We start from the raw sequence: 25,933 nt of genomic DNA, 5'->3' as shown, positions 1-25,933 counted from the left end.
TCAACTGGGGATGCAGCCTCAGGCCTCTTGCAAACCTTGGGTGGCTTTGGCAGGGATTCTGGTCCCAGGAGAAGCTGTCCTTTGCTCTCAGCACTTGAGGACCTGCGAAAAGCAGGGGGCCTCAGTTCAGTTTCCCTGTAGGGAGTCTGGTCTGGCCCTCAGAGCTGCAAAGGGGAGGCCCATGGGTTCTGGGCAGTGGCTCAGCTCTGTGCCACCTGGAAAAGTAGTTTAGTGCCTGGTGGGAGGAAAAAGGATGGGGAATGAGGTGAGGCCAGGCTGGCAGGACGTGTCGCTGCTGTCTGAGACCTGGAGACAGGAGAGCTGGCTCCCAGTATCTCAAACATGGGACTAGTGGAGCGGATGGGCACCGTGGAGTGGTTAGACCCCCAATTTGGGCAAGAACAGCCCTGCTGTGGCTTTCTTGGCATGGCCCTTAGGTAAAGGGCAGCACATGATGGCTTGTGGATGCCCCTAAACCCTGGCATGAGAGACTCCTATAGGTCCAGGCTGGGCTGGCTTCCTGCAGTGACCGGCTGATGGCTGCTACCTTAAGAGGCCAGGCTAGGACTGAATGAACAGGGTGTCCCAAGAATAAGCCTTCATCCTTGGCCACCACTGACATCGTCACTAAGCTTTTGGACCGCATCCTAAACCTCTTCTGACCCAGGCGCTGCTAAGGGAGCGGGAGGCTTGGAGTCCATTTTCTCCCTCCAGCGTTGACTCCTGGGTCTCATAGATAGTCCCTGGGCATAGGCAGCAGGGGTGCAAGAGGACAAAGTGGGGGGCCGTGTGCTGCAGGAAGCTGGTGTACCATCTGCAGTGGGAGCTGGCCTGCTGAGGCTCCTGTCAGTGCTGTGGGTAATGCTGGTGATTACCATGGTTACCCGAGGCTGGAAGCTCTGACAGTCAAAGGCAGAGCAGGAGAAGGATGTCCTCTCCCTGCTCTGAGCCACATGGTTGCGTCTGCCTCCCTGGGAAGGAGTCTCCTGGCAAATATAAGAGCCTGAACCAAAGAAGTTATATTGCCAGGGTTCAGCTGATTCATATAGCATCAATCACCGAGCACTGGGGCCTCTGGGGGTGGCCCTGTCCCGAGCACATTCGGTGGGAGGGAGGCAAAGGAGGTGTCCTCAGTTTGCTCAGTCTTAGGAGGACAGATGCTCGGGGAGCTCAGAGTCAGAGGAAGGAAGCAGTTAGGGGGACGGGTGGAGAGTTCAGCACAGACTCTCAAGGATCATGCGGGGACTCTCTGGGCCTGTGCTTCCCGTGCCAGCCCGAGGCTGTGCTCACAGGCTCTCCAGCCAGGGCGCCTGCTGGGGAGGCAGGTCACCTGCTCTGCGGGTGGTTGGGAGTGCCGGCTCCTGCTGGGTCCTGCTTCCCCATCTGCAAAACGGGGTTAATGGTTACTAATCCCCACCTACTCCAAGTCCGTGGGGAGGATTTTTTAAATGAATACTTTTGTGCATTGAAATGAGACTCAAGTCTTTGGAGAAAAGACCTTATTTATTATTATCAAAGACTCATTGAGCAGAAATTCCATTTATCCTCTTTGCTACCTCTCCAGTGCCACCTGAACGGAGAACCGTATCACCTCAGTGAGATGGTGGGGCCTGCACAGTGGCCCAAGTCCTAGCCCTGGGGATTTCTGGGGGCCGGGGGAGGCCAGGCAGGGCTTCCTCTGAGCTCGGAGGGGATATTAGGACCGGGAGCAGAGCACGAACTCCAGGTCCACCTGCTACAGCAGCAGTCTTGAAGGTTCTCAAGCAGAGTGCCTAGCCTGGGCTGTGAGCTGGGGAGAAGGAAGCGGGAATTGGTGGGTGGAGGAGGCCTGCTTTGAAGTTCTTCTTCTTTGGTTCATTATCATTATATGTTCATTTTAAAAATGAGAAAATATAGATATGTAAAAAGAAAGAGCCAGAACGAAGAAAGAAAATTAAATCACTTATGTTAAATTAATTAAATTCTGATACTCAGTTCTGGTAAAGTGTATAACATCGAAGGTCTCTGCAAGTGTCTAAGGGAATGAATGAACTCAGATGACTGTAAAGTGTCTGATAGATATCTCCCAGAGTTTTTAAAAATAAAGATTTTTTTTTTTTCAGAGAAGTTTTAGGTTCACAGCAATATTGAGTGGAAGGTACAGAGGGGTCCAGTATACCTACTGCGCCTACATGTGCATAGCTTCCCCTGTTATCAACATCCCCCACTAGAGTGGCACCTTTGTACCTCAATGAGCCTCCACTGACACATCATTATCACCCAAAGCCCACAGATTCCAGTAGCATTCCCTCTGCTGATGTACATTCTGTGGATTTGGACAAACGTATAATGACATGCATCCACCATGAGAGTATCAGAGTATTTTCACTGCCCTGAAAATTCTCTGTACTGCATCCATCAGACATTTCCTTCTCCGGATATATGCACATCGAAACCCCCCCCTCCCCCCTGGTATTAATATATATGTTTTTACAAGAGAGGATTATACCATATACACTGCTGTGAAACTTGTTTCCCCTCTGAAAAATGAGATGGGGATGGTAAGTGTGAAACACCCCCTTCTTGATAATTTGGACTTGACTGCTGAAGTCTCTGTGTTACTCAGACCAGGTCACGAGGCTGAAGGAAGGAAGGAGAAGGACAGGACCTGAGGAAGGACAGAGTCCCTCGAAGACTGGGTGGGAGAGGAGGCCCAAGAAGGGGAGTGAGTGGTGGGACAGAATGTCCTTCGGTGACACGGTGCAGTCCTTACCACCACCCTCCACAAAAGCTGTGCCGGCCCCCAGGGTGCTTCTTAGTCATGACTTCCTTCTCCAGAGCTCCTTGCTCCCTGAGGGAGGTCACTCGCTGAAAAAAAAAGAAAGACTCTGTTGGGGTAGATATATATGTGTATTTGTTGGTCAGGCGAGCCTTCCCAGGGCTTACTGCATTCCTAGCAAATCAGCAGGTGTCCCCTCGTGTGTCTGAGGACGCCTCTGCCTGTGGGCTCAGGAGAGAGTCCCAATAACTCTTAAGTCTCTACTTGTCCACAGTGCTTTCTCTGCCCGTCTTATCTGTGCTGACAGCTTCTCCTTTATCTCTGAGGGTGTGGATCCCAAAGCTCCTTGACCACAGGGCTGTGCTTGAAGGGCTCTCTACTTCCGCACTAGGCCTCTGGTCTCACGCATCCTATCTGTATGGTCCAGACCCACACATTGGCTCAGGCTGATGGCTTCGGAGAAGGAAGAAGCAGGGCTCTCCCGGCAGAACGCCAGCCTGTCACAGTGACATGAGCACAGAAGCAGGATGCACTGACCTTTTCCTCCCGGGTCAGATGGGACTCCAGGGGTGTCTGACTGATTGCAGACAGGCTCCAGGCTCCCATTAGGACGCATGCCTGGCATTTCCACCTGGAACAGGTGACTTGGCACACCTGTTGTTCATCACCCAGGGTCTCTTCGGAGCCATTCAGCTGGCTCTGTAGGAAGATGAACTGTTTGTTCCTGAAAATCATGCCTCCTGAAGGCTCTGCTCTTAAAGTTCTTCTGTGAGATCCTATGCTTTTTCTACCTCAGGTGAGGTGCCTGAGGCCTCTGTTGTCCACCCCGTTATTGTCACGTTTCCTCCTGGCTTGGCCCATGTTGGTGGCAGGGAGCTGCGAGGGAAAGCTGGCTTGTTGGCTAAAAGGCTGGGGCAAGGGGCCTAAATTAATGAAGAGAAACTCAGTTGGGACAAATGTGAAGTTCTCCAGTTAGGCCTTGCCTCCTCAGAGGACTGCACGGTTCCATGCACACTTGCTATCTGTCTCTCCAAGTAGCTTCCAGGAGAGCCAGGACCATGTAGGTCAATTTTGTTTATCACTGTGTCCCCAGCACCTAGTCGGATGCAAGGCATATAATAAGTGTGCCATAAATAGTTGATTGATGAACAGTTTAGTAACATATGTAAGAAAGTCTTGACTCTAGGTGACTCTAAGCTCAATCTGAGTAAGACATATGACCTGTCATTCTCTGGTTGATGCTTGCTCAGAATGAGGGAGTGGACTGCCCCACTCTGCCTCCTCAAATGTTGTTGTTCTGGAGTTCTGAACGCGGTGCTGGGTTTAGAGCATACGTAGCATGTTAACAAAAATGGCACATGCCCGGAAGAGACTCTGACTTGGAACCCTAGGCTTTGAGGAAGATAAACTCTGAGCCTTTCACTGGGGAAGGGAAGGCTTAGGGATACCTGCAAGCTTTCCACAGGTGTCCGAGGCATTGCCATACTTAGAAGGATGGGACTCATCCTCTGCACTTCAAGGGGGCTGCCTTGGAGGCAGTGATCTCTCCATCACTGGAGGTGTTACTAGAAGCTTCCCTTGGTGATTGTGTAGGACGAGATGACATTTAAAGTTGTTTTTAGTCTGAAGTGCCCACATATCTGTCATGATTTTGAAATGTTTTTGTTAGGCTGCTCTAACTGGCCTGGGGCAGGTCAGAAGAACAGGCTATTCCTATTTCTTCTTGATTCCTGAGGTAGTTTCTGGCCCTGTAAGGGTGTGTGTGTGTGTGTGTGTGTGTGTGTGTGTGTATTTGTGGTGGATTGGATTCTTGTTGGACAAATATTCACTCGATCTTCTCTCTCGCTTCCTCCATAGGCTGGCACATACTTAATTGCCTCACTCTCCTTGGGCATGGCCATGGAACCAGTGCACAGAAGTGGGAGTATGCCAAGGCCTTGAATGTCTGACTGCCCTCTGGCACTCCTGCCTCCTCCATGACATGAGTGTACCCTGGGTAGCCACAGCTCCAGAATGAAGAGACATGTGGAGAGCAGACCTGACCCAAGCGCAGTTGAGTCCAGCCAACCTGCAGACCCTTGACTGAGAAGCAATAAATGTGTGCTGTAAGCCACTGAGATTTGGGGGTTATTTGTTACACAGCATTATCACAGAAAACCAGACTAACAAGTGTTCGTGGTGTTCTTTACAGAGAACTGCTCCAATCCTCAGGCCTTTTCACAGAGGGCTTCAGGTCTGAGACGCCTGATCAATGGCATGTCACTGAGGACCTAGGGCTTCATAAACACTTCTCTCCCTCCTTTAGGCTCCTTTCCCTGGCCTCTTCTTCAAGTGTGTATGTCCCACATATACAGGACAATTAACCACATTTACAAAATTCCACCTCCTTGTCCTCCTCTACCAGCCACCTCTGCAGGCTCTCAGAACTGCCTGTCTCTGACAAGGGCTATTTCTGTTGTGGGAGGACCTCAGCTTTACGGGGAGGATGGAGAGGATGGAGCTCAGAGAGACGGAGGGGTGTCTAAAGCTGCAGCAGCAGGAGAAGGAGCCACCAGCAGGGCCCACTGGAAAGATCAGAGGAGGCATGCAGCTGAGTGCATACACAACACGAGGATGTCACAGACACAAACCAGGCTGTTCTCCGTGATGTCAGGTGAGCAGCGACTTAAGTGCCTCTACCTCCAACATACCCAGCACAGACACGCTGAAAGTGGCTTTTAAAATGCCTTTGACTCTTATCTCTCTTGCATCATGCTCTGAAATGAAATCTCAAACACTTTAGTGGGGTTTGATGCAGAGAACTGTAAGCAGATAGAGGTTCAGGCAGAAACAGAACAGGAGTCAAAAACTCATGAATGGGCTTGGAGAAGACAAATAAAATAGCAGAGACATTTATACGGGTCTCCCCTACCTCTCAGAACAAAACAATTATGAGATAAGAGAGGCATGGATGGGAGGAAATTCTTTCATTTTTCACATTGCAAGCTGGAGAGATCCAATAGCCTGTTTATGAAGAACAATAAAGAAGATACATGAACTCAGTAAAGAGGTTGTTACAAATATATTGGGTGGTTTTGAAAGGCCAGGATTTTCTCCCCGCTTTTGGATAAAGCTGTCAGCTAAGTATTAAAAGATTTTTTTTTCTTTTTGTCTTTTGTTTTTTTTCCCCTAAAAGCAATAACAGGCACCAGCAGTTTGTTACAATTGGCAGAAAGAGTTATCACTTTTATTTAGGATTTGGAAATGCAATCAAAGAAGGGCAGATTGGAGCTTGAATTAAATGAAGCTTAAACAGCAAAGAGAAAAATCTCTGCTGGTCTTTTAAACAAACAAACACAAAAATTACAGCTCTTTGTTGTTAATTTGAGTTATAAAAAATTTGACACTCACACTTGGTATAATAGTGCCAAGCAGAATGGTTGCTGCTTTTTTTGTGTTAAGTACTGAATGTTCTGATCACTTTTAAAAGTAAAAACCCATTGTGTTTGGAAACTCTTTAGTGGGACCTAACTTATTTTGTGGGAAATCACAGTGAAGACTCATTCTGTTGGTTTTAGAGGAAATTATTTCTTCCTAGGCTACTTTACAGAGACCAAAAAGTTGGGGGGCATCACTTCTGCTTAGCTACCTTTTCACATTTGTTGTGTTTTGTAATTCCTGAATACCAAATGACCTCCTGAGGTTATGGGATCTAGGACTTGCCCTCGCATAATTATTTCCATTTTGTTTTTGATTCAACCTGATCCAGAGAGTCTTTGTATTATCTAGCAACTTCCTTGTCTGGATCACTGTTCTAAAATCAGAAGAGAAGCATAAAGTTCCCCTGAGAAAATAAAAGAGATGTCACAGTGGTTGCTCCCCATCTCGGGCATTTTACCCATAGGTCTCTGGACTCATTCAAGATTCTTAAATTGCGGCAAGAGCAGCAGGCTGGTTTTAAAACCCAGAGTGAATTAGAAGTGAAGAGAGGTCCTTCTACGGGCAGGGATTGTGACTACCCGAGATGATAGTAGACTGGTAATAAGAGACAGAAATATTGCAAAACAGACACAAGCCCACAGAACCCAGCAGTTTGGCTCGATATAGAAAAGGGGTAAATACTTTCCCAAGTATGATGGTTAATTTTATGTGTCAACTTGATGAACTGTGGGGTGCTCATGTATGTGGTCAGACATTATTCTGGATGTGTTCTGGGCATGTGAAGGTTTGGGGATGAGATTAACATATGGATCAGTAGACTGAGTAAAGCAGATCGCCTTCTTCAACATTGGTGGGTCTCATCCAATCAGTTGAAGGCCCGAATAGGACAAAAAGCCCGACCTTCCCTTGAAGAAGGAGGAACTCTTTTCTTCCTGACTGTCTTTGAACTGGGACATTGACCTTCTCCTCCCTTTGGACTTGGACTCAGACTGGGACTTATACCATCTGCCCTCCTGTTTCTCTGGCTTTTGGGCTTGGAGTAGAACTACACCATTGGCTCTCCTGGGTCCCCAGCTTATCAATTTACAGATCTTGGGAATTAGCCTCTATAACTTCATGAGCCAGTTCCTTAATATTCCTTGTAATACTTCTGTCTCTATCCTTATCTTTCTCTCTTTCTATCATCCTGGTTCTGTCTGGAGAATCCAGGCTAACAAGCCAAGGCTTGCTGGGGTCTTGGGGCTCCCTGTGATTGCACTGACAATGCCCACCCTGTGTCATCAAGGGAAGGTACAGGGCTTATGTCCTCCTTGCCACACAAGTCTCAGATCAGCCGTCCCCTCCACTGGACTCTGCCCAGCACTGGGACCTATGTCTATTCTGTCTGCTCAAGGTCATGGCTAATGGGTAGTTGCAGATTTGAGTGTCACTTGTATACTTCCAGAATACAAGCTCCAAGGGACTCTGAGCAGCTTGCTTTTTTGCTGCCTGCCTGGCCCACACACAGTGAGTTGTCTCCCATGAACACTGTGGAATAAATGAATGTTCTCTATACCCTCCCACAATGGTATTGAATAGAAATAGCTGAAGAGTTTTTTAATGGCTAAGTTTTTTTTTTTTTTTAAGTGCTAATGTTTAGAGAGAAAACTCTCAGGCTTTCCAAACATGCTTACCTTACCCCCCCAGCACCCTTCCTCACCTGCCCCCACACTCCTTAGTATCCTTTAATGTGAGATGGTGCACAGGGCACTTTTGGTTCTAGCACACAATGTGGTATGAGGAAAGAATGCAAGTAGACTCTGATTTTCTCAATGAGACAATGCCACCATAAGGGTTATATTCCTTATTCATAATTTTTATAGAAGCACTTGATATTTAAATCTTGAAGTACAGGATTCAGAGCTACAGTTGAATTCTGCTTCCTCCAGAAGCTTTGGTACATTGGGCAAGTCCCCTAACCTCTGTAGGTCTGTTTCCTCACTAAAGAGGGGAAAATCCCTCCCTCACATGGCAGCTGTGAGGGTTAAACTCAGTAATGTATGGAAAGTACCTTGTGCATTACCTGGCACATAGTAAGTTCTCAATAAATTTTAATTCCCCTTCTCCATTCTCCTTTCTCCAATTCAATCAAGAATTATGATAGATGTGTTTCCTGTTCAGTGTAAAGCTTTTTAAAGTGCATATAAATCAATTAAATAGGGCAATGAGGTAATTGATCATGTAACATTTATTTAAGAGATCCTGGGGAGAGGGGGAGAAGATTAGGGGTTCATGGAAACCTCTAGACAGACCTGAGGAGAGGGCTGCTCAGATGGGGGTCCGGTACACGGCATGGGCTCTCACTACTATAAATTCTGTGAGAAAGGACAGGGTGGGCTTCAGGGCTGTGACTTATGGTTGACAGTTTATAGGTCAGAGAGTGACCCTGAGTGGTCCTTCTTGCCCCCCGTAGGTAAAAGCAAAATGATCAGAGGAGTCACAGAAATGGCCATCTGACCTGTCTTCTAAGTGCAAGATTTGTGAATTAGTTATCTCCACAATGAGTGTAGAAGGTAAACCAGATTTGACACGACTGAAATTTCTCACCACTTGTCTGCTGTGAGGAGGGAGGCGTGTTTGCAGGCACCCTTCCCCTCTGGCTGTTTTGAAGCGTGAACTGGGGCTGGAGGTGGGGGGTGAGTGGGGGTGGGGCAGGATCCTTGAGGTTTTATTTGGATAACTTTAGGGAATGCCATTACCAGGAGGGAGGAGTGGGATGTGCTACAGACAAATGAAAAGAGAGATTGGGGTCAATAAGGAATGCTCATTCTGTGGCCAGGGAATGGCCTCCAATGTGATTCAGGTTCTAGGCAATCCTGAAAAATCCCTACACCATCTTTTTCCCTCGGGGAGGGCAGAGGGAATTCTGTTTGCTCATGCATAGTTCCTTGCTTCTCTGTACCCTGGTTGCCCCATGTTTTAGAGTGGAATTTGGAGGAGGCATTCCTCAGAAAGAGGAGTGTAATGTGAGGTTGTGTCTTCCATCCTTCCAGATCAGGCTCAAGGACTGTCCCTTCACGAAGCATCCCTTGCCTGCATCATCCTGTGCTCCATCCAGAGGTGAGGCGGGAGCTCTGGTGGGAGGGTAGGACTCTATCTCTCTGTAGTGTTTGAGTGTTGCAGGACAATTATCCCCCCATTCCTTGCATTTTTGCACATCTTGGGAGCAGAGGCACGGATGGCCTTTGTTTCTGACTCTATCTTCTGGGATATTTGTGTAGCAAATAGCCTTGGAAGATACAGACTGGGTCTCCCTCTGCGGGTAAAGAACAGTAGCAGGTATTTTTACTGTCCAGTATAGTGAAGATAATGTCTCCCTCCAGAACAAAATTCAGGCAGGCTTATGCCCATTTTAAAAGGTTTGGTTTCCTAAGCTTGGATCCCCTCAGCAGTGAGGCAAACCCGCTCTGAGTGCAGCATCTGCCTGGCCCCCCCCACACCACCCCCTACCCCTGGAGTTTGGGCAGGCAAGAACAGCCAAAGCAAATCTGATGCTCATGCTGCTTGCTGAACCCTGAGAAACAGAGTGCTTTTTTTCTGGCCTGTAGTCTCATGCCTTCTACTTCCATTCAGGAAACTGGGATGGGCTAACTTGTTAGCATGTAAGCAGGGTACAACCTGGGACCCTCCACAGCTCTTGCTAGTGAATTTGTCACAGGAGACTAGTGTCTGTCCAGGGCTGGGAGCAAGGCTGTGTCCACTCATAGGAGGTCAGTGCCATGCCTGATAACAGTCTGGACAGCAACTTTCTCAGACAGCTCTTGTGCTCTCTCTCTTTCTCTCTCTTTCTCCCTCTTTCTCCTGGCCTCCCCTGAACCTCCCCCATTAGGATATTTTGCATCTCTGTACCTGGGGAGATGGCTGCAGGTTTTATCTTTCCCTTTCTCCCTGGGGAGGGATCTCTGGGTTCTAGCAAGCTCTGCAAGGAGCCATCCATGTCGAGGCTTCTGGCTTGACTTCTGCCCCCTCCCACTCTACTGCCGCCCTCCCCTTTCTCCTGCAGGTGTATCCTGGTGCCTCTTCACCTTCTAATCCAGTCCTCCATGGTCCACTTGACCACACGTCTGGCAACACCTCTCGTTGGGTAATTTTCCCACTGTCGGGGAGAGAAGAATGCTCTGCCAGCTTGGAGGGCAGACTTGCTGGAGAAACTTGGGTAAGGCGTGTCCACAGTCCTCCCTGGGCTCTTCATAGTTTGCCTTGGGTGGCAGGAACTTGAGGGCCTGTCTTTGGGGTCAACTGCTGGGAGCCTCTGCTGGGCAGGACCTGGGTCTGCTTATTCTGTGCACTCCCATCTGGCCCTCCCCCTCTGCCACCCGGTACCTACGTCTGTGTCTGGCATCCAGGGGGGATGCACAGTGGCTCAGCTGAACAGCTGAAATTGAACCCGATTCAAAGCTGTTCTCTAATAGGCAGGTGGCACTGTCTCTCACTATTTCTTCTCTATTTGTACCCTACATCTTCATTCTTCAAGCTGTGTCGTGCTATAGTACCTTTCTTAATCTGCTCTTGCTGTTGAAATTTACTACTCCTATGATTGTGATCAAGCAATAGACCAACTAGCCTTGGGAAGCATGCCCAGCCATGGGTCTGGTCATGATCATGCTACATAGAGCTCAGAGTCCACCTCTTTGGGATGCCAGGGGAGCAAGTGCAAGGAGCCAAACACAGTGACTCAGTGAGGTTCAAGGGGAGTGCCGCAGAGAGCTTAGCAGGCTGGGGAGGGCAGGAAAGGCTTCCCAGGAGAAGGAGGCTCGATGCATCCAGCCCTCAGCATTTGTCTGTAGCAGGCTGGGAATCCCAGAATTTGGCACCATATTTACTTCTTTAGGGAAGCAAGACTTACAGTGGTTTTGCATAGATCTGCTTGCACCTTTTTCAGTGTCCAGAAAGATATTTTTGGGTCTTCCCCTCCCCTGAGCCCTTCCTCAGTCATCCCAAAGGACACACAATTGCATTTGCTTAGTTTTCTTTTTCTTTTTTTTTTTCCCCCACAAGGAGTCATGCATTTCACTTGTTTTAGGTGATAAAAGATCCTCCCTCTTTAATGGATGAATGGAGTGGATTAAGGAATATAAAGAATTCTGGAGGCTTTCCGTCTAGACTATTCTTGCATCCCTCTTAGTATTCACTCATTTAACCTTTCCTTCATCCATCCCTCCATCCACTCATTCATTCATTTGTTCATTCATTCAATTGCCTCCGAATATTACTTAATGAATCCCTACTCTGTGCTGGACTCCAGGCCAGGCCTTGTGCTGGGTGCTAGTAAATAGTGGCAAACAAAATTGGCATGTCCCCACTCTTGGAGAACTTGCAAGCAAATGAGGGAGACAAATCAGTAATCCATGCAAACTGTTATGATGTTCTGCAGGAAAAATGCAGGGTGCTCTGAGAGCAAAGAAATAAGACGGTTTGCCTGAAGTCAGGTGGCCAGAGATGGCCTGGCTATGGAAGTGACATCCCTGCAGAGACCTAAAGAGCGAGCAGAACTAGCTGGGTGATGAGAGGGAGAAAGCATGCTGGGCCGCATATAGCGTGCCGGGCGCTATCATGCAGGGATGTGGTCAGAAGAGCCTAGTCAGTGGAGGAGGCAACAAAGCAAAAACAAAATGTCAAACCAACTCACAAAACAAAGAATTCCTTAGTCTCAGGAGGACCTGAGAAATGGGCTGATCGAGGTCTCCCTGTGTGATAGGCATAATGCATTTCTTGTCCCTTTAGCTGGACCCAAGCAGTGGCTCCCCTGGGGGTGAGACCAAGGAGGGGGCCAGTGCTGTGAGCCAGGATGATAGAGAATCACAGGTGGTTTTCTAGGCCCCCAGTGATGATGGAGTTCTCATCCCATCACCTCGTACCCTACAATATACAGTTTTGCAAATGCTCTGTCAAACTGCGCTCCCTGGACTCAGCTACCCCTGGCTGAGTCTTTGATGAAGATGGCATCTGCCGCAGAGTTGAGTCTGAATCCCGGCTGCAGGGTTCAGAGGCCGGGACAATTATGACAGAAGTCAGGGGGCAGAAGCCCCTGTCATGCAGGTCATGGTACACGGCTTTTTGCGCCATGGTTGGGAGAAGCTCATTTAACATTTTCTAACATTTTCCCAAGTGAATAAGTGGTCTGTGGGTGCCACAAGAATGCTCATCTGTCAGTTTTGACAATATAACAGAGTGTACATTATTTATGCTAAAAATAGTCTGTACAAAAGATGAGGCTCCCATGGCAGGCACCAATGAAATCCTAAGCTTCTGCCAGACCCCCTTCCCTCAGAGGTGATTGACAAAGTAATTTTCCGCTGTGCTTTACTCAACTAGAGCATACCATGCACACCAGCAGCCTCTGCAGCCTGATGAAATCACTCAGGGCCCGTCCCAAGGCCTCCTCCCCGGGATGGCCCATGGACATATCCCATCTCTGTGGGCCATCTTTAGGATGGTAGAGTCCAGAAAGAAGGGTGACTTTGGTTCAGCACAGAGCAAGGGAACCGGGTGGCCTCCAGGTTGGGGTTGATCATGACCCTCTCCTGTGCCTGGGGAGGGAAAGTGTAGAGGGGAGCACAGATGGGGAAACTGGGCATCCGTGTCCACCTTCTCTGTCTCCATCGGGGTCATGGTTGTAATAGCTGCCATTCATTGAGGGCCCACTCTGTGTCAGCCCTGCGCTGAGTGCTTTATCCTGGTGATCTCATGTCCTCAGCAGGACGTACTATTTACACCAGAGGAACGCTGCTCCAGGACTCAGACGGGAATTAGTCACTCCTGCATGCGTGTCAGAGCCAGGAGCCCAGAGGTCTGATTCTGTGAACTGTGGGCTGGATGCCGATTTTTTCCATAGCTTCAAAGTTGGGAGCCGGAGGAGGTGGGGAGGACAGTTTCCAGGGGGGAGAGGACAAACCGAAGAGCTCCAAATGTTTCTTGCACATTTTTTTTTAAAGGCTGATGAAGGCACTTGCTTTTAAATTTAGCCACATCATCCCCAAATCCCTGCAGTGTGTTTTGGATGTAGAAAGTGGGACAGAGAAGCTTCTGTTTCAGTTCATGTGAGAGGAGACCAGCTCAGGCAAGCTGTCTCGGCCCTGTAGCGGCAGAGAACACAGAGCAACACATAGTAGGTGCTTAGGTATTTGTGGAATTAATTCAAGTCCCTAGTTAGGGCTGCACCCTTGCCCTCATGTGTGTGTTTCTGAGGGTGGTGGTAGCTCTCCCATGACCTCATGCGTGCTTGCTGCGTGCCAAATCTCACGTATTCCTGCTAGGTGGGTGTTTGTGACCCGGGATCAGCTGGCAGCTATCTTCAGAAGTGACCTGTCCAATTTACTCAGAGGCTATGACCACAGATCTGAGGCCCTCGAGCACTGCGGACAGGCCAGGATTTGAGGCTGGTCCACATTGCCTCAGGATTTGCTCCTGCTCCGAGCATCTGTAGTTCAGGGTCTCAAGAGAGCCAGAGCGGCAGTATCTTCTTAATGTTGTTTTTGGACGAAAAAGGCAGAAGAGAGGCCCCTTCACTGGCTGTGGGGAAAACCCAGGCCTGATTTTTCCCCTCTTCTTTAGGAGCAAGCTTGTTTGAGGGAGCAGGAGGGCCAGACTTGCTTCCTTCAGAGGCCAGATCTGCCATCGCCCTGTGTTTGTCTGCTGGCCACAGATCACGGCCTGATTGGAATTGACTTTCCCCCAGGCACTCAGTGCAGGTCTATTAGGCTGACAGTCTGTAATGTGCTGGGAGAGGCCCCGAGTTAGCGTTGCTCCCAGGTAGGCCTCTCTCTGCCTTCCTGGGCCATATCAGAGATGCTCCCTGCCACCTATAGGCTCACTGGCCCACATGAGGCACTGTAGACCAGATCTCTGAGTGCAATGGTCCCTCAGCCTTATTTTCTGCCTCCTGGAGATCCCAGACTATAGGCTACACCCCCTGCCCTGCTAGAAAATGGACCATGCCTGTTTATGGGGCTCTCAATTAGTCACTCACTTAAGGATGCCTATTGTGTTCATGGCCCTGGGCTGGTTGGGCGATGGATTCAGGGATGGAAGGGGCACCCCACCATTTGCTATCCCTGGACAGCCCAGGAGGAAGTTCCAGCCCTTGGTATTGTAGGCACCCTTGTCATCAACTCCAGTAACATCACACTCCGTTCAGGAGACATTTATGTCTGGGGTATCCCAACAGTGCTCCATCTTCCAGAGCATGCATTCAAGGTCTTTTCTAGGGCTTCAGCCAGGAGGAGGTAATTGCATGGACTCCTGTTACTTAAAGCAGCATCAGCATTACCTGGGAGCTTACTAGAAACGCAGGCTCTCCACACCCATTGCAGACCTACTGGATCAGAATCTGAATTTTAACAAGACCTCAGGGGATTTGGATCCACAGCAAAGTTTGGGATGCCTTGGCATAGACCATTCTCCACAGGCCTGAGGCTCAGGGCTCCAATAGTCCCTGCATAGCCCGTAGCCATTATTAGCTTTTTAGGTGGTACCCATGTTCTTACTGAGGCCTGGAGGTGAGGGACTCATGTCTCTGGCTCTTCTGAGAATTCCGGGACTGAGCATTGACTCCCTTAGCATCTGTCTTTGTGGAGAATGGCTCACACAGAACGACCCCCCTCTTTGGACCCTCACACTCACTTATTTGCAGAAAGGCTTCCAAGATTTCGAAATGAACAAATTAAAAAAATCCCTTAGACTATGCCTGAAGAAATTCAGTTCAACCTTTCCCTTAAACACACACACACACACAGAGAGAGAGAGAGAGAGAGAGAGAGAGAGAGAAACAAGTAGGAAAGTCTTTAAAAAAGAGACTATATATGATGGTTCTTAACCAGGGTCTGTGGTTGGGGTTTCCAGTGGGGTCTATGAGCCCCTGAGTTAATATATGGAATATGTGTTGATGTGCATTTTCCTTGTGAGAGAGGGTCCATGTTTTTCCAGATTCTATGACCTAAAAATGTCAAAGAACCCTTGGTCTCGGTCCAAGTGTGTTTCTTGGGATTTATTTAACACCTTGCTGTTGGAGACAAATCAGGGACCAACTGAAGGGCTCTTTATGAAAACAACGTCTGTGCTGTCAGTTAGGCATGACTTTTCTTCCCTCTCTCTGCTCCTCTAAATTTCCCTTTGTTCTTCCTATTCTCTCTATCAAGGGCTATTTTCAGGGCTGATTGGAAATGGAGAGTGGGTCTGGCTGCGCAGCACCAGGAGAGCATGTTTGCTGGAAAAAGCATGGGCTCTAGTTGAGAGCAAAGGCAATTAGCCCTCAGAATTGGCCCATATTCCTTCCTTTCCTTCCTTTTTTTTTTTTTTTTAAACAAGTGAACCAGTGAAGCCATTTCCAGAAAATGGCAAAGAGCAGATTCAGGCCTGCAATTTCCTCATCTCTGCCCAGATGGATGTTCTGGGATGGGCGCCATGTCACCGTGCTCTGGACTGGTTTGGGCGTTCTGGTGTCAGGGTCTGATTTTCTCTTCATCCTCCAAGGGCTTTGCTGTGCTATGGGTAGGGGACACTTCTGGGGTAAATCTGCCCCCTGTGGCTGTGAGGTCAGCCCCCCTGGGGAGATGTGAGCCCACCATTCTCAACCCTGTTTGATCCCAACCCCCCTGCTCCTTTAATCCATATGGCTGCAAGGAAGGGCACTTCTGACATTGACTCTCTAGCCAGAAGCACTTCCAAGGACTCCCAGCCTGGTTCTTACTTCCCAGTTCCTGACTCTGTGGTGGCTGGCCTCTTTTTTTTAAAGATTTATTTATTTATTAGAGAGAGAGAGAGAGAGAGAGAGAGCACGAGCAGGGGGAGGGGCAAAGGGAGAGGGAGATAATCAGCAGACTCCCCCATGAGTGCTGAGCCCGACGTGGGGCTCAATCTCATGATCCTGAGATCATGACCTGAGCCGAAATCGAGAGTTGGACACCTAACTGACTGAGCCACTGAGCAATTTTTGGATGCAAATGGCTGGCTCCTTGCTCTTGAAGGCAGAATTGAGTTTTCTATATTTGTGGCATGGCTCTCCTGAGAATGTGGCACTCATTTCTCCCCACCTTTCCCACCTCTTCAAATCTTCCTGGCCACTTACCCAGCCCTCTTAACCCAACCCCAGTGCCTTGCTAGGCCTTGCCCATTGCAAGGGGAGACTTGGCCAACACAGAGTCTTTGCTTCAGCCCATCAGGTTTACTTACTACCCTCTGGCACACCTATGATCCCTATGTCTGCATCTTGGCCAACACATCTGCCACCTTCCTGACCTTTCTCCTCAAATTCTAGCCCTTCCAAATCCCACTTCCTCAGCAATGAGATAGCATTTACCACCTAGGATGTATTTGCCCAACCTCCTGTCAGGCCCGGATTCTTCTTTCACTTGCTTGAGGACCTTCCAGCCTCTGAAGCTCTCTGTGGGAGGGGACTCATTTACTCGACACAGCCTATTCCGTAACTAGGCGATTAGCAAGTCTCTTCATGTTGAATTGAGGTCTGCCTCAGAGGCTTCTCTCCATGGGCACGTGTCTTCTGAGGCTGCCTGGTGGGTAGAAGCCCAGGCTTTGGAATCAATAGAGTGGACTTTGAATTTCAGTTGCCTTATTTACTGGCTGTGTGACCTCAGGAAAATCACTTCCTCTCCCTAAGCATGAGTTTTCTCATTGTGAACGGGGCTAATAATAATAATACCTATTTCAGGAGTAGTTGTGAAGATTAAAGATCTTTGAGACACAGAGTGGGTGTGCATTCCAGGAATAGTAGCTCTTGTTACAATTTTACTTTCTGCTTCCCTTAAATGTCTCGTTTGGCCTTAAATTGCTCTGATTTCATCTCATTTTTCAGGTGTGTGTCTGATCCACTCAATTGGACTAAGCTCTTGGAGGGTAGGGCAACATCTTTATCTCTATCTCCACCCCACCGTTTTAGCAGGGGTGGGTGCATGGGTGCACCATACATGCTCGTCAGTCGGTGGTTGACTAGTCCAAAGCAGTAAGAAAACATTTCCTCTGTAGGTATTTGAATTAAAGAAAACTTGTAAATAGTTCAGATTCAACATTGACCAACCAAGTCTGGTGGGTTTGCACCGAATGGGACAGTGATTATTCCCCAAATCACCTCTTCTCTCTCTACATGGCTCTGAAAAGGCCTAAAAGTAGAGCTCAAGGGGCGCCTGGCTAGCTCAGTCAGTAAGAGCTTGTGACTCTTGATCTCAGGGTCATGAGTTGGAGCCCCACGTTGGGCGTAGAGCTTACTTAAAAAGAAACAGTTGTGTAAAAGTAGGCTTCAGTGCCCTGAAGGAGGTGGAGACATTCCAAGTACTGTCTGAAAGAGCACTGCATCCAAAACTGAGGCATCCATCCATGAGTTAGCCATCAGGCGCTGCCAGGCCGAGAGCCAGGGGAGGATTTGGGGATGCAACCAGCCCCTCCCTGAAGTGGGAGTGGCAGGCACAGGGAGCTCTGTGGGGGTAATGCTGGGGGCAGGGTCAGTGGAGAGCCTTGCTCACTGCAGCCCCACCGGGCCCGGCGGGCTCGTATCAGAAGCAGGTGCAGGAAGCCGAGGGCCTGATCAGTGGTTAGAGGGTACTTGCCTCCAGCTCCCCTTCTATGGCACCATGATCACTGTGGAGCATCTCAAAGGTACCTTCCTGGGCTGTTGAGACACACAGAAATCCAAACCCCGGGGGGAAGCTGCCTCCGCCGCTGGTCCTGCCGCCTAGTTCTGCTGCTGCCCGTTTTTCTCCGGGCTCTGGACTGGCTCTAACACTTGTGATGCCTGTGGGATCCTTTGGCCTGAGGTTTATTAGAATCTGAGCCTCTGGGAGTGAGCTTCCGAGGGAGTGGAGGCTGTGGTTTCACTTCCATGAGATCAGGGCAGACGGTGGGGAGGAAGAAAGTGTGGGGCTTAAGGACTGACTGCTTTAATGAAGAGAACGGATCTTTCCTAGTTTATGTGCCACCCAGGCCTCTTGCAGTGAGTAGGTTTGTATTCAAGGAAAACATTTTGTTTTATTTTTTTATTTATTGCAAAGGAAATTGGATCAGAGGAACATTAAAAGTGGGAAGCGAAATGCAGAAAGCAGAACTCTCAGCAAGGCACACCTTCGAGCAAACGCTGCTCACAACCCAAGGAGGGAAGCCACTCATTAGAATGTGGCTCGCCCTGGGTTCCTGGATGCAAAGTCTCCATCCCTCTCACAGGACTGCCTAAAAGGAAAGGGAAACAGAGCTCAAATTGGGCAGTGGTCCCGGGGAACCAGCCGTGGTCACTGGCCTCACCTGTTATCTGCCTGCCTGGGGAGGGCTTGTTCCCCTGGGCAGTGACATCTTAGCCTAGCCTTTGTGGGGGGAGGCTGGGGAAGGCCCTTTTGCCCACCAAATAAAGTGCACCTGCTAATGGGGTGAGAACCCCAGCCAGAAGGGCAACCTGGACCCCAGCCAGTTTCTGCCCCCAGCTGCATTGCTTCAGCCCCGTAGTTTATCTTGTGTCAAGGGAAGCTTATAACGATAGAGTGTGCTGGGGAAGCCCTCCTTGGAGAGGGCCTGAGGCAATGGGAGGTCATTCTTAAGGATAAGGAGACTAGACATTGCAAGAGCTCATGCTGTTTGCACCAGGTGGGGAAGACCTGGAGGACAGAGCCTCTGGAGTCTCAATGAGGGAGGAGAGGGCAGGAACGATTATAATGCATGGCAGGGCGTTTTCCACTCTTTATCCACCACCGAATGCAGAATATTACAAGGAGCTCTCAGACAGTAGGGTAGGCTGCAAGGGGAAGGGCCCTGGGGCTCTGAGTTTTGGTGTTTCAGGAGAGCCACTCGGGAGAGCATCAGACTGTGCATAAGAGGTAATTAGAATCAAATGCTTATTGTGTTCAACCACTGGAATTCAGGGTTGTTACCCTAGTTAGTGTGTAATGGCTAACATAATGTTGACTCTGCTTCAGACTTAGGAGTGTTAGCCCAGCACTATAGACATGACTCGTTCATTCAACAAGCACTTGTGAGTACCAAGCATGTGCTAAGCAGGCAGTGGGGGTGGCCTGATGAGCCCAAGCAAACTGTGGTAGAGAGGACTTCAGAGTAACAGGGGAGGGTCACGAGGATAAGGGCAAAGTCCCACCAAGTTGGGTGAGCCCATGCCGGGCCCAGGTTGCAGGTGAAAGACGTTGACCTTGGTTTGTTCAGCTCCAGGTCTGTACCTATCTGCTCTGCGTAGCAAGGGCTGGGCAGTGTGATTAGTCTTCAGAAATCTCCAGGAGACAAGCAGGCACCAACCTGCCTGATCAGACTTCAGTTTTTACCTGGTGTCTTTGGAAGATGTCACATCCCACAACCAGCAGGTCACCATGGCACCCGGGGCCTGGATCAACCTGAGAGCCAGTCAAGAGAAATGAGTGCAGCTTTCCCCATTTTTTGAATGATAAATGCACCCTGGCTTTACACAGGCAGAGGGAAATGTGCATTAAGGAAAGAGATAACATTATACCTTCTGCACGTTCTGCTGGAAGTGGTGAGGACAGGCCAGGGGAGTGTTTCCAGTGGTCGACCAGGTGCCCGCGCAGAGGATGCATTGGCTGCAGGCCGCCGAGGTGCTGGCACATCTCCCCCCTGCGCTGCCCATCAGCTTCTCCCAGGGCCACCCCAGGGGCTGCAGCCCATGCATCTTTAATTTTTTCAATTAACAACAATAGAGAACAAATGGAGTGGAGTTTTAATTATTCATAATTCATTTAGGAATAAAATCTTTGTAAACTAAAGGAAGGGAAGGGCCATACTACCTGTTCTTAAAAAAAAAAGAAGAAGAACATGGACAGAGGAGAGGAAATCTACTTGTTGAGATGATTTTTCCAAAGCTTTCCCTTTGGTCCATGCAGTTAGAGACAAGAGAGGTAAGTGGGAGAGAAGCAGCACCTCCTGTGCTGGGGGGCCAGAGGGCTGCCTTTTACCCCCATCCTGGCCTGGTCACTGATACTCTGTGTGATAGTCCATCTCTGTCCTTCCTGTTCACGTGAACTGTCCCCGCCAAAAGGCCTGAACTGAGCAGGGCCACTGGTATAGAGTCATCTTAGCCTCCCAGTCGGACTAGGTGCAGGCTTGGGCATAGAAACACTGTCCCAGAGACATGGTCGCAGATATCCCAAGGTGGGCCCTGAGCCATGGTTGTAGGCACAAAGAGAGTCCCTCATCAGACAGACAGACATCATCATAAACCCGTGGCATGGGGACGGAGAAGAAATCCCAGATGCCTGATCACAGAGAGCTTGGAACAGCAACAGGCCAGAGACACAACTATGAGAACTGGTACAGGCCGAGGAGCAGACAAAGACAATGGTGGGGAACTGGATGGGGAACAGGGTTTTCTCAGTTACCTCTGAACTGTCACATCAGCCCAAAGCTGAGGAATGGGGTGCTGAGCACCCCACATTCTAAAGATGGAGTTTGGTAACCACAGGGGCCAGGTATCTCTCCAACAAACCGTGATCCTGACAGTCAGCACCCTCCCCTAACCCCGTCTCCAGCTTCCTTTTTCCATAAAAAGAGCCAGTTAGGGAGAGAAGGGACTTGTTCACGTTGACAGCAGTGCAGGGTTTGTGGAGAGCTGGCTTCGTTTCTACTGCCCACTCCTTCTCCCAGAGCCCTGAGAGAGGAGAGAGGTCTCCAGAGGGTGGCTGGCTGGTGCTGCTGTGTTGGTCCCCCGTGGTCAGGACTGCAGTGGGAGTAAGAGATCTAGGGAGAGTTTGACCCATGACTCTTGGAGTTTCAGGGTCTACCTGGCCAAAGGGGTTGGTGCCTGCCTATCTCCTTGAGATTTCTGAAGTCAGGGGTTAAAAGGAGGGGGCTAGGGGAGCATCTTGGTGGAAGAGGATGAGAACAGGGGGTTGTTGCTTGGGGCCGTCTGAGGACAGGAAAGGAGGTTCCTGTGACTCTCTGGGCAGGAGCACGGGGATTAGAACCCAGAGGCCCCAGGGCTGCCCACATGCCTGCTGCTGTGGCTCAGTGATGCCCCCTGAGGAGAAGTTGGGCTGTGGACTGCTGATGGGGCCCAAGGGAGCTGTCCTCAGTGGAGGAAGCAGGCTCCAAGAAAGCCACAGGCACCATCCACCCAACACACGTTAAAGCCACAACCAATAGCCAATGAAGCCAGATGGAGCCGGGGTAAGATCAGGGACACCTCCCCACTGCTACAGGTGACCAGTCATGGCAGAGGACACCTGACATCTCTCTCATCCCCCACCCTGGCTTCTGTTTCCAGAAGAGAGCAGAGAGGAGGAGGGAAACAGGCCAGTGCCCTCTCTCCCCATCCAGGCAGCCTGCCTGCTCTGGGTTGAAATCAGGTATATCCTGTGGGCTGGACGAGACTTCCAATAACAGAGTGACCAGAGACCCGCAGGATCCACTCGAGATGTCATTAAATGACAGGGAAGGATTCTGAAAGAGCATGGTTGAAGGCAGCAGTGGAAAAAAATACAGCACTTTCAGGGTTTTATGTCACCGAACTGAGATTGCTCGATGAACTATGGACGACCCAGCTGGAATGCCTTGGTTGTTCACGGTGGGCATCTGTTCTCATCGGCTGCTTCTGGACCAGTAGTTAAATATTCTGAATATCACCCCCATAGACAGGTATAATCACAATGGCAGGAGACATTGACCAAGACAGTTAACAATCAGAAATGACCACAGGTATAATTAAACAATCATAATTTTAGGAATAGGCAATAATTAGGCCCAGGCATATCTCTGGACCTGGAAAGCCATGGGAAGGATCACAGATTCGGTCAGTCTTGGACAGTTTTGGCTCAGACCCAGAGATGTGAAGTAGAAAGGCTTCTGGGCAGGACCAGGGCACAGAATGGGGCGTGGACAGGGTGCACAGACAGGTCCCACAGTCATGGAAGAACAGCACGAACCAAACCTCAAATAAAAACCCACACAGTCATAGACTGTCTCAGACACAGGAACCAAATGCCCTAGACCTTCTCTGCCTGATGCTTTTGGGAGATGATATTTCAGAGGAATGAGTCTTTTTATATTCTGGGAAATAAAGGAACCTCAGCACTTCAAAGATCTGCCTTTTTTCCTGGCTCCCTGGGTTCATCCCTTCACCGGGAGGCCATCATGTTTACTCTATAAAGTATGGCCTGGAGATTTCACAGACACGTGGGCATGGGTAGTAGGTGCTCTGTGGAGGGGCAGGGAGCCAAGATAAGATGTGGGAGAGGACTTCAGTCTGTGGGTATCATCCCTCATGGATGTGTGAGCAGGCTCTGGTGAGTGGGTGGTGGAGAGCTCTCAGACAGAGAGCCACCACGCTTAAGTGGCTTTCTCTAAGGAAGCCCCGTCCCTGGCTTTGCCCGGTCTGGGAACAGTGTCCCAAAGTGATGTCAGGGCTCACCCAAGCCACCTGTTTGTCAACAGCAGTATGTGGAGGAGTTCTTTCAATGAAGGTATTAACAGAGAGGACTCGAGATGAGGGTAATTAAAAGATCCAGAAAAATGGTTACCAGACAGGAAATACAAGCATGACTGATACAACAAGTGATGACATATTGGGTTTGGTTACTAATTTTTCTAATTCTTGCTTTCTTAGGTAATAACCTCTGCTCTGATCCAGTTAAAATTCTTCATTCCTGTATGGGGATTAACATAAGAATAAAAATAAAATAAAAAAAAAATTCTTCATTCCTGTATGGGGTTTAACATAAGAATAAAAATAAAATAAAAAAAAAATTCTTCATTCCTCCTGGGTGTTTTGTGCTGTTCGCATCCCATCAGCTCTGGATTTTAGAGTTCTGACCTGGAGAAAATTCTCTGTTCCTGCTTCTGCACTTGCTCAGAGGTCCTTTATGAATGAAATCTTTGCTGTTATATTGCCGAGGGGCTGTGCATTCCTTGAGTCCCCTCTGCACATGGCTATGACCTGCCCTATTTGGTACCAGATGGTGGCTTCACTGCCCATTGGCTCGATATTGCAATGCCTCACACCTGCAGGCTCTGTGGTCCCTGGATGAATGACTCCATTCTGACTGAAGTCCAAGCTTACAATATATTCCTCATCCAGCAGACATGGTCGTGGTATCAATTCTTGTGCACACCACTGGATATCTTCATTAGCATGAAACACTCAAAGGGTTCCAGTTCAACCATTTTATTTCCAATAATATCTGGACTGCATGTCCACTGGGGTTACTTGTAGATCTGTGACCCCAGCTTCTTGGAACCTTCATTACGTGCCCTTAGGTCAGGGCCACGACTTGCAGTGAAATCCAGGGCAACGTGTGGAAATCTCTGGTTTTCTGGGACATTGGTTAGCTCCTAATGATTTGCTAGGGATTCCCAGAGGACATTCTTCTCCCTCCAAACTGGTTCTGTAAGTCCAAATGATGCCCTTTGAATCCAAAGTTATTCTAGGGAGCCAGGGAAACATTTATACAGGACAGAGGTGTCTGCATGATTCTGAATGTCAGCGAGCCAGTGAATGCTCTTGAGATGGAGGGCTGCCACTGAAGGTGCGGCCGGGCACCATGAGATTTCCTCAGGCATTTAAGGTTCTGCTTAGAAAGAAGGAAGCCTTTGCTTGTGGCTGAGATCACCCAAGCCTTACCGTTATTATCTGTGAACCGCATCTGTGCATTGGTGGCATGACTGGGAGATACACCTTGAATGACAAAAACCCAGACTACAAAATTCGAAGCATTTGGGTCACCTGCCCACCTTTGGCATTCCATCCCTCCTTCCCCCACTGTGTCTGGCACAGAGCAAGGCAAGGTAAGCAAGGGAGGACACAAGGGAGATTTTGCTTTCTTTCTGAATCTCTTGCTATGATTTCAATCTCCTTCTCTTCTTGGTTTCCAGGATGCTCCCTTGAGAGGTGCCCCAGACTATGCAACATTATTTATTATATTGATCACCCATAACATCCCCAAAGGCTCGATGTAGAGGGAAGTGACTGGTCCTAATGGCCCAATTAGGTTTATTATCTTCTGGCTCCTGATGTAATGTTTCTGCTGCAGACTGCAGCAAGGGAAAGGAGGCTGCTGGGGGGAAGGAGTCAGAATGGGGAACCTGGGGACCAGAGCTGTGGCTCTTAGCTTTGCTGCCAGCTTACCACATGACCTTGGGTGAGATTTTCCTCCTCATTGATCTTAGTCTCCTAATTCTTTTTTTTTTAAATTTTTTTTTTAAAGATTTTATTTATTTGTGAGAGAGAATGAGAGACAGAGAGCATGAGAGAGAGAAGGGTCAGAGGGAGAAGCAGATTCCCTGCTGAGCAGGGAGCCTGATGTAGGACTCGATCCCGGGACTCCAGGATCATGACCTGAGCCGAAGGCAGTCGCTTAACCAACTGAGCCACCCAGGCGCCCAGTCTCCTAATTCTAAAAACAATAAAGAACATTTATGGAGGCATGGGGCAGTGGGCTAAATGCATTATGTGAATTATCTCATTGAAATCTCCCCACAAACCTATGAAGTACATACTGTTATTATACCAAGGAGAGGACATTGGGAGTCAGAGAGATTATGTGACTCGCTTGAGTTCTTACTGCTGTGAAGCCAGACGCTGGGTTTGAACCTAAGACGTATGAGTTTAGAGCCACCCTCTGAAGCCCTCCACTCTCCTGCCTCTTCAGCTGCTCTTTGAGAGCCCTGCTAACCTGGTAAGAGAGATAGCACTTGCTGCAAATCCTAATGCTAACCCTATAGCTCCTGCTTCTACATGAGGTCCATGAACGTTGGAAAGATACGTCCCATCCTGGGTCCTGTAATTAGGACTCCAGCTAGCCCCTGCGATGTGCTGCTGGAATTCAGAATCCATTTACATTATATTTGCATTTACAGACCTTTAATAAAGATAATATTTACATGTAGAAACATATTTATTTTTTGGTGAGACCAGTTCCCCCTCGTTATGCTTCTTGCCTCCCTACCTTCTGCATTCTAGCCGGCCCAGCAGTGGCCGCTGCCTTCAACCAGCCCCAGAGAGCCTGGCTGGAGCCAAGAATTGGTCCTGTTTGCAGTGCTGGCTGCGTGACATAGAGAGATCGGTGTTTGCAGAACATCACTTTGGAGGCAATGAAGAAGAAGGCAGGGAGATGTGTCTGCCATTCATTTTGGAGGTAGAACCTCAAAGATTTTAGTCAGAGACTTATTGACTGTCATGTGTGCTCAGCCCCGTGCCAGACCTTGCTGGTCGAGGATTTCACTTGACTTTGGATTCTGGGAGCCTACTGTTTTCTATCAGGGCCTTCTCTTTCCCTCTTTCCCACCCCATTTGTTGGCTTAAACACCGGAAGCCCAATCCAGGTGCATCAGGCCTGGGACAGTGTTTATGTTTGGCATTCCTGGTATGCTTTGTGTTTGCCCTTTTGCTGTATCCTGCTCTAGTATTAATGCCTCTTGAATTCAGTATGCACATTTATCCAAATAAGGGTGCCCTTTCAAACTGAAAGAGAATCCGAGAGCCCCTGGTGACTGGTGGCTGCTGTGACAGTCCCAGATCTGCAGCCTGGGGCTCTGTAGGGAGAGGGTGGGCGCATTGTCCTGTGTCCCCTGGAGCCCAGAGGTGGGGGCGGGACCAAGGGCTGCCAGGTGCGCTCTAATGATTGTTTTCGCCGAAGAATTTTGGACTCCGCGCTATACAATTTTCATCCTTTTTGCAAAATGGATGATAATTTGGGTCTGTCTTGACTGCCGGTTTTGCATTGCTAATATTGATGGGAGGAGGATTTTGCCCAAGTTCTCTTAAAA

General features: G+C 49.0%; 2 long non-coding RNA genes across 3 annotated transcripts in view; both read left to right on the top strand.

The window, feature by feature from the left end:
* LOC135361716 (uncharacterized) overlaps positions 1-5,902 on the top strand; it is a 36,928-nt gene extending 31,026 nt beyond the window's left edge. For both annotated transcript variants that reach the window (XR_010405454.1, XR_010405452.1), the window contains one exon: positions 4,616-5,902. This is a non-coding gene — a long non-coding RNA (uncharacterized LOC135361716). The remainder of the gene's footprint in view (positions 1-4,615) is intronic.
* A 2,727-nt stretch (positions 5,903-8,629) lies between these two features.
* LOC123850425 (uncharacterized) lies at positions 8,630-23,207 on the top strand. Its single transcript, XR_006792344.2, has 4 exons — positions 8,630-8,730; positions 9,211-9,277; positions 10,221-10,373; positions 22,776-23,207. It is a non-coding gene; the product is annotated as an uncharacterized LOC123850425 (long non-coding RNA).
* The last annotated feature ends 2,726 nt before the right edge of the window (positions 23,208-25,933 follow it).

This window comes from Mirounga angustirostris, unplaced genomic scaffold (genome assembly GCF_029215605.1).
Source record: "Mirounga angustirostris isolate CCGP_5_RB_7025 unplaced genomic scaffold, mMirAng1.0.hap1 SCAF_10, whole genome shotgun sequence".
In the NCBI taxonomy this organism is placed as follows: domain Eukaryota; kingdom Metazoa; phylum Chordata; class Mammalia; order Carnivora; family Phocidae; genus Mirounga; species Mirounga angustirostris.
This window is presented reverse-complemented; position numbering and strand designations above follow the sequence as displayed.